The sequence below is a fragment of the Phasianus colchicus genome, chromosome 2, assembly GCF_987193195.1.
Source record: "Phasianus colchicus chromosome 2, bPhaCol1.hap1.1, whole genome shotgun sequence".
In the NCBI taxonomy this organism is placed as follows: domain Eukaryota; kingdom Metazoa; phylum Chordata; class Aves; order Galliformes; family Phasianidae; genus Phasianus; species Phasianus colchicus.
The window spans coordinates 3,244,001-3,252,356 of NC_143437.1; positions in this window are offsets into that span (position 1 = coordinate 3,244,001).

An 8,356-nucleotide genomic window follows, 5' to 3' on the forward strand; every position below is an offset into this window, starting at 1 on the left:
CTGTCTTTTGCCATCTTCTATAGCTTGCAGCTCTGACCTCTGCTAGTCCAAGCAGTCAGGAGAGTTTGGCCAACAATGCAGTAATTCATTTATTCCTCATCTAGTACTCAAGGCTGCCTGACCTATTTATTCTTAGCTCTGTTCTCATTTTACCCATTTTCCTTATATGCTTTACTGCTTCTACAGTAGCTGCAGTCTGTTGAGTTATAACCTCGAACTGCTTAACACTGGAAAGCAGTCTCAATAGTTCCCTACTTGAAACAGCTGTTCCCCACCAGCCTAGATGGGATCACGTTCCAGAATCAGAAATATTCTTAAAAGGATGACGGATATTTCTAAATATTCTTGGTCCAGATGAGTCCCTGTGGGTAAATTATCAGTGTGCATCCCCAACGGGAAGAAGGGCAGCTGAAGGAAGCGCAGTGCACGATGGATGTAGCTGGGAGCAAGATGAGAGAGGTGAAGGAGTATCACTGCACTCTGCAGCGTTCCCACGGAGCAGAGAGCACCCAGGGACGCCCGTTCCAAGCACGGTGCTGCAGCTGTGCAAGGGAAGGGTCACTTCAGCAGGCAGCAACAAGGGCTGGAGCCTCGCAGAGCTGCAGAACTGCAGTTGTGCTGCAGACCCTGCACGTATTGCAAGGGCTTTGCAGAAGTGTTTCAAAGTGCTTTCAAGAGACTTGTTTAACGTTTGGATGTCTCTGTGCTGCCTCAGGAGCGAGCAGCCAACAACAGGAACACGATGAGGGCACTGCATATTGCCTGCAACAGAGCAAACAGGACGATGAATCTGTCCTTCTTAAAATGCCATTTGATTGCAACAGACAGAGATGCATCACAGCAGCACGCTTAAAACTTGAATTTGCCACCAACTCAGGACTGATAAAGGATTTCAGCTAGAATTACACTCGGGATTAATTGTGCCCAACATGTAAACTACATTTCCATCTTTTTTTTAAGGCTCTCTGCTAACAGCCCTTCGCTGGCCGCATCAATCACTGCATGATTCTGCACACAGACAGTGACTCATGCTCTCAGCGAATGGCTCTCAATGGAAGCTTTAAACTGGCTTCAATAGCTTGTAATGAAGTGCTGATTTTGACAAAAAGTTCGGATTCTTCCACAGGCAAAGCTGAAAAACAGAACCTCGTCCTTTGTTCATATTTCACTGTTGCTCTCCTGACGTATAATCACTGGGGCAAAAAAAAAAAATCTTATGCACACATATATGCACTTTACCTGAAAGATCCTTATGTCTCTGGTCTCCATTCCCTGGAAGAATTTCATTGGCACAAGTTCTTTTATTTCACAACACTGTATTTGTTTTTGATTTATTGGTCTGGGGCAGAGGAGGATGCCTAAGCTATTCATATTTCAAGAAGCAGTATGCTGAAAAGTGTGGAATTTACCCTGTTTTTTCTCACTCAGAAGGCCTTTCTGTGAAAACATTCATGATTTTTCTATCCTGGATGAACCTAAATACTTTGTTACCAGAGAACCAATTCATAACTAACATAAAGGTCACTGAAATCAATAGAGAGATGCTCATCTCTACCTTAGCAATAGGACAAGGGGTACTGGCTTTAAATTAACAGAGGGGAGATTTAGATTGGATGTCAGGCAGAAATTTGTCCACTCAAAGAGCAGTGAGGCCCTGGCAGTGCTGCCCAGAGAGCTGTGGGTGCCCCATCCCTGGAGGTGCCCAAGGCCAGGTTGGATGGGCCCTGGGCAGCCTGAGCTGCTGGGGGGCAGCCAGCACATGGCAGGGGTTGGGGCTCAATGATCTTTGAGGTCACTTCCAACCAAAGCCATTCTATGATTCTATGATCTATTCCATCACTATTTTCTTTAGGAAGGAATACTAAATTATTTAATTTCACGTATTCAGAGATCTTCACAACTGACCTTCATGTTATGACAGGGGAAGGATGTGGCTCAACTCATTTTTTCTTCAGGAGGATGGAATGCTGCTACTTCTGTCATTATTGTGAATATGCTGGAATGCTATCCCCACTTCTGAGGGCTACTTTTCAAGGAAAAAAAAGGTGGAATATGGGGAAAGGATCAGAAAGAAGTATGAATTTTTTCTAGGTTTATAAGAGTGATATCTACCAAATCAAGATAATTTATCTAATTGATCAAGCAGAAGTCAAGAAATGACTACTCAGCTTTCTATGTACAGCATACAGGATGCAGTTCAGATCTAAATCAATCAGGAAAGTACAAGATCCATCAACTGAAGTCGAGAGTAGATAAATTCACTAGAAATAAAACGCACACTTTCTACCTCTGCGAGTAATTAATTACTAGAATCAGACACTTTGGGATGTGCTGAGATGTCATGAAGTCTCTAGCAAATTTTAGAATACATTACTAAAAGTGATCCTCTGGCTTCAGCAGGAACCTCTGTCCAGATGAAGAAATTCTTCATGCAACTTTGAGAACATACATGATGGAAACCAGATAATCACGGTGGTTCCTTCTTAGAGATGAAAAGTCTGCACGCACTTCATTCACTTCCAATGCATTTGACAGGTGAATACAAATAAAGCCTTACTTTCATCTTCAAGTCAAACAGTTGAATTCCAATATTTATTCTTCCTAAAACCATATTGAAATCCTCAGAGAACCTAAGGCAAAAGAATGAATGAAAGAGTAAAAAGATTACAAGCAAAAGTGTAAATGTTCAAACCAAGCCAGCCCTCTCCCTGACCTCCTACTTTTAGGTAGAAGCTAAGAGCTTAATTACCACTGAAAAATCTTTCCTTTCAACCACATATTGTTGACTTTGGCCAGTAGTTTCAAAAGATATCAAGGAAGAGAAGGACACAGATGTGCATTTCCATGGGAAACCAGGCTAAACATCACCCAAAACAGGCCAGGTTTGTTGTAGCTCTGATTCCCCCTGCTTTGGTGGAGTTGACCTAACAACTGAGTTATGTAAGAAAGTCTGTTACTTCATACAACCCTGGAGAGTTGTTCACCTCCTTCAGAGCACTGTGAAAAGGCCTCCTCACATCCCTTAAAGACAGTAACATCATAGCCTGCCTCTTTATTTTAATTCACAGCTGAATGTCTTTGATAAGAAAAAACAGGAAGCCATCCTACAAGTAAACAAAGACATGTTCAGGGTGGATCCACATCCACCTAGAAATTGAGACTTTCCATTATGGAATATACCTAGTAATAACTCATATCTACTTTCCACAGTGAAGGCATATCCATCCAGTGTATCTCTACACTCTGAAGTTCATTGAAAGCCTCTAATCAATTTTTCTCTGCAGTTCAGAAAATCTGGTGGCAAGAATGATAACATGAGTTCCCATCCCCCAGCAGCTGTTTGGGAATATCTTACTTTCTAGGAACTAAAATAAAGTTACAATAAATATACTTCCGTTGTTAAGATGTTATCAGAAATAACAGCATTTTTGTGAGAGACTCACATCTTGCCACCCCTAGACTGTATTATCACAATTCAGTTTTCCAGTTGTCTCATTTTAAAGACTTACCCCTCTTCAGGGTAAAGCTGAGGGACCAGGGGAGATGTTACGTTAATTAAAAAGATGATGAGCAACAGTGGGGACTCTGATCCAGGAAGAGGCTCACACAGAGAACTCCTGCCAATAGAGATCATAAGCATTTTATCCCACAGCCATCTTTTTTCTGACAGAGACAGTAGTGTTGCAGCTCTCACACTTTTAATAGAAATTGTCAGATCCTTGACATTCCTTCTGGAGACCCAGCTACTGGCACCAAGTGATCGTGTAAGAGTATCAGCTCTATTTACAGGTCATGCTGTTCTATCCATCAGAGAAAAAAATACACTTAAAATACACTTATTTTGTTTCTTAGGGGTAGAAAAATACTTGAAAATGCATCTGAGATGTCTGAAAGCTCAAAATCTAAGGGGCAAATGGAAAAAGTTGGCCCACTTGTCTTTTTTTTTGTGCAATCTCCTGACAGACAATACAACCTCCTTTTCTGGAGGGATTTGGAAGTTCAAAGCTATCTACAGTGAAATCAGTGGGTGGACCAAGTAAAGAGCAGGACATCTTCCTCAAATAAAGCTCTCTTCTGCTCACTAACCCAAACCAATGGAACTTCAGGGGATCTGGGGAGGAAGCCATTAGTCTAAGCTTCAAAATGCCTAGCATTATCTGGTTACCTAGGCTTTTGGAAATGAGATCCTCAGACACACATCCTAAGTGGAAAACAACATAGAATCCACCACAGATAACATTTTCTTTAGGAGTGGAGATGGAAATTCAGCTAGCTGTTTACCTCTTGGATGAACTTGAAGCATGGTGACTTACAAGGGCAGGGAAGCCTGCAAAGCCAATCCTAGGGATGCACCGTGCATAAACAGAGCTCCAGATCCTGGTTCTTTACTTAGGATTTTCCATAAGGCACTGATTTCATTTTAAAATATGACTTTTACGTAACTAGTACATTTTGTGCAAAACTGGTTAACTCTATGTCCTCAGAATATCATGTGCTTCCCAGCATATAAATCCCAGAGCTTGACATCTAAAAAATGTTTGGCAGACCCAACAAGAAACACAGCCAAGCTCGATGTCAAAGGTATTCGTAAGGTTGCCAGCCAGCCAAGAATATTAACACCTTGCCCATACTTTAAAGGAATGAAATTTTTGTGGCACTGGAGACAGTGCGTGAAGAAATGCTTAGGACAGTACTTAAGTATTTTGCAAAAAGTTCGTGTGCATGGCAGGCTTTGAATGCATGCATCACAGACAGAGCCCTCCAAGACCTGCAATCAGAGTGCTGGCTGGATTTGGTAGGCTCACTCAGGACAGAACCTTTCTTGTGTATGCATATAGATGAAAGCATCTGGAAAACTGCCATTAACAAAAAGCAAAGGGGAGAGTCTGACTTTACAATGCCTTGAACTCAGAGCAAAACAGAAGTGGGGAGGATCCCAGAGGACTGCTCAGCCCATCTGCCAGTCCCAGCTCAGCACCCAGACCTGTTTGAAATTCCTGTTTTGACAGCCACAGCCTCCACAACGTCCCTGTCTTTTGCTACGCACTTCTTCAATCACACTTAAAGTTTGCCTTAAAATCCAGCCCGAGTGGTGGCATGTCCTAAAGCAGGGATTTTCTTACTGTATTGGCACTCCTTGTGGGGCAGGACTTTATTACATGCAGCAGAGCAGCTTTGCTCCAGCTGAGGATCTCGCTGATACCTGATAATATCAGTGGGCAATCAAGTCTGAGAAGAACATCCAGCCAACTTGTGCAGAAACCTGGAAATCTTTTCATGGACGTTTAGTGGAGAACCCTTAAAACCCACGCTAGATTTTGCAGATACTCCAGAAAAACACTGTTGTTTATTGCAGGCACAGCAAGGGAGCGGTGCCTGTTGGCTGCCGTGGCTGGGAGGAGCTGAGCCCTGCATGACTGAATGCAGCAGAGGCCGTGGGACCTGGCCCAGCCATGGCCTGCTTCCCACCTCTCAGCGCCTATGGGTCTCCACCCAAGAAGCAGCCTGAGCTGCAGACACCCTACCTCTTTCCAAACAATTGTTTGTACAATTATAATTCAGACTTTTTTTTGTATTATCTGCTATTACTCACTATTTTTCCATCGGACTCCAGCGTTCTTCGTGTTTCCAGGAAACATAGTCCCCAAAAAGCAACAGGCTGATATACTTTCCTCCTCATTTGAAAACATGCCTTCCTTTTAGCTCTTAATACACCATTTCTCATTTGCTTGCATTTTTTGCCTTTGGTGCTCACAATAAAGATACCCCACTGCTTCCTACCCCTCGCACAGATCCCAGGATTTGGTTCTAAGCCCTCTTTACATAGCCAAACTCAGGATTTGTATTTGCTTTGATTCTTCTCTTTGCTCACCTTTGGCTCCAGATTTTACTCTTCCAAAAAACCAGTGTTGGTCTTAAATCCCAGCTCAGCACCCATCAGTGCCACACCTTACTTCCTTATCTACTTCTCTCATTACATCCCCTTCTTATTTCCATCCTCTGCCTCAGATGACCTTGTTTTCCCTCTTTATTTGCTGCAGCTGGCACAGGAGCCCAGGAATTGGTAAGAAGACAGGAAACCCCATTTCCCTGTATTTTATAACTCACAGCTTTTGCCCGTCAATTGGAAGAGGAATCAGCACCAAGGCTTGCCCACAGGTGTGCCTGTGTTTGAACACGTTCACTACAGACTCTTCTCTGAGCTTGGCTGGCAATCTCTAACAAGTGTCTCCTTAGTAGGTGACCTTGCAGGTGTTTTGAGGTTCATAATGACTAAATCTGGGCTAATTCCACAGAAGTAGTAAAGCAACAGATCTGTAGTAACAGCCTTCCCAAGCAACAGCATGCCAGTACATTTTAACAAATCATTGAAACAAACAAACAACACATAAGATAGGATGCACATAAGAAACAGCTGCAATACAAACAGCTGAAATACTTCAGTTTGAAAGTTTGAAAAAACGTGTTTAACTTGAAACAGATACATAGGACAAGAGTTAAAAGTTGAGGTAAGGGAGAAAATTGGAAGTGCCAGGCAGCATATCTGTGTCATTTATTGGCAAAGCCCATCTGAATTTTCCATAAAATCTTTCCTTGTCAGCTGAAACTTTGGGGAGATATCAATGTCTTTAGATAGCCTCCATGTCTGACTTTTTCTGTTTTGCTTTACGTTTTTTTGGTGAAAAAAGAAAACCTGTTCTCACCCTTGTGATCTCTGCTCTGCTGCAGCAGTTCTCACTCAGCAATCACCTCCAGAAAAATTACAGGCCATTAATTCCACCAGATGCTCACCTCTTTTGCAGCTCTGTTCAGGAAATGCTTAGCCATATCGAGCTCACTGGGGTGCTCTTCCACTGCTTAAAGCCAGGCCCTACGGCTCTCACACCAATGAACACTTCTGAGCCAGCTAATAAACCTGCAATTAATATCCGAGAATTGTCTAATGGAGAAGGCTGAGTTGTTCTTGCAGTCAGAAGAGAAAGAAATGCATGTAAGGGATACCTAACCCACCAGCAGGCAGCTACGTGCTGACTTCCAGGGGGAATTCTGCAGCATTTGCTCACAGCCTCTGCAGCATCTGTCAGTGCTGAAGCGACCCTTTCCTCGTTAGAATTAACAACACTGGTCCATGGGCTTCGAAGATTATGGCTGCTGGTGGGAACACAAAGCTCTTTTGAGACAGGAACAAGGCTAGCCAAATGCTGAGAATTAATTAGCAGTAAACCCTAACGATCAACTCATCATCTTAATTTCATAAAGTTTTGCCAAGCTTAACGTGTCCCACTCCCTGGGAACGTGGGAATCTCTGCTCATTACTAGTGAAGACTGATCTTCATGTTCAGTACCCATAACTTAAGCACTCAGAGTGCATATGGAGAGTGCTCATACTGCACGTGTATCTGGATGGTCTGGTAACTTTTGCTGTAGGGAGGATAAAGGAAAATGTACAAAGTCAAGTATGTGTTCTTCCTCTAAAATCTGCTTATTGGCCTCAGTTCCAGATCTCCTTGACACTCACAGATGGTGCCTTGCAGATGCTGAAGTGCCTTGAACTCAACTGGCAGCATGGAAAATCCCAACGATTGAAACAAAAGGCTTCTTGCAATGAAAACCACTCCCTGGGCAAGTAGAGATGCTCTCACGTGTGGGATTGAAAATACTTCAAGCTAAACTGGCCCAATCTCTACACATGTCTGAACAGCTTCAGCTGCCACTTAAGTCCATGTGAATCACCCTCACCTATTTCAGGGCTGAGTTTGTCTCGGTGTCTTTGCTATAACTCTCACAGCAATGTGCTTTCATTTTCTGCACACTTCACTCCCTCTATTTGCTTTGATTTCAACGCTGCAAAAGTTTCTGATTCATTGAATCGCAGAATCACAGAACCATTAAGGTTGGAAGAGACCACTAAGTCCCACCATTGACCTACCCTGCTGCACTTTATTCCAGGGATGAGACACACAAGAATACAATCTCAAGTGTCTCGTGGTCCTCCTCTTTACTTGAAATGGTGGCACAGGTCTTTTGGACACACACTCATCCCAGTCCAACACCATCTAATTGTAGCAGAAAGATCCTGAATGACTTTTCTTTATGCTGGAAAGACAGCTACCACTGCATTTCACTGATGTAAGGCTGTAAGCACAGAGTTTTACTCGCTGTTGAATTCATACCAGAAGTGTGTTCTGGCCAATGGTTCATACCCAGCCATTTTTATCTTTGCTTCGATGCTAAGGCTTCACATCATTTTAATTCCTATGAATCTGCTCAAGAGATGGATACATTCCATGTGGGCTTTTCTTTTAATTTACCCAGGTCCCCTTTCATCTTGCAAACCTCTGTATTTAATTACATG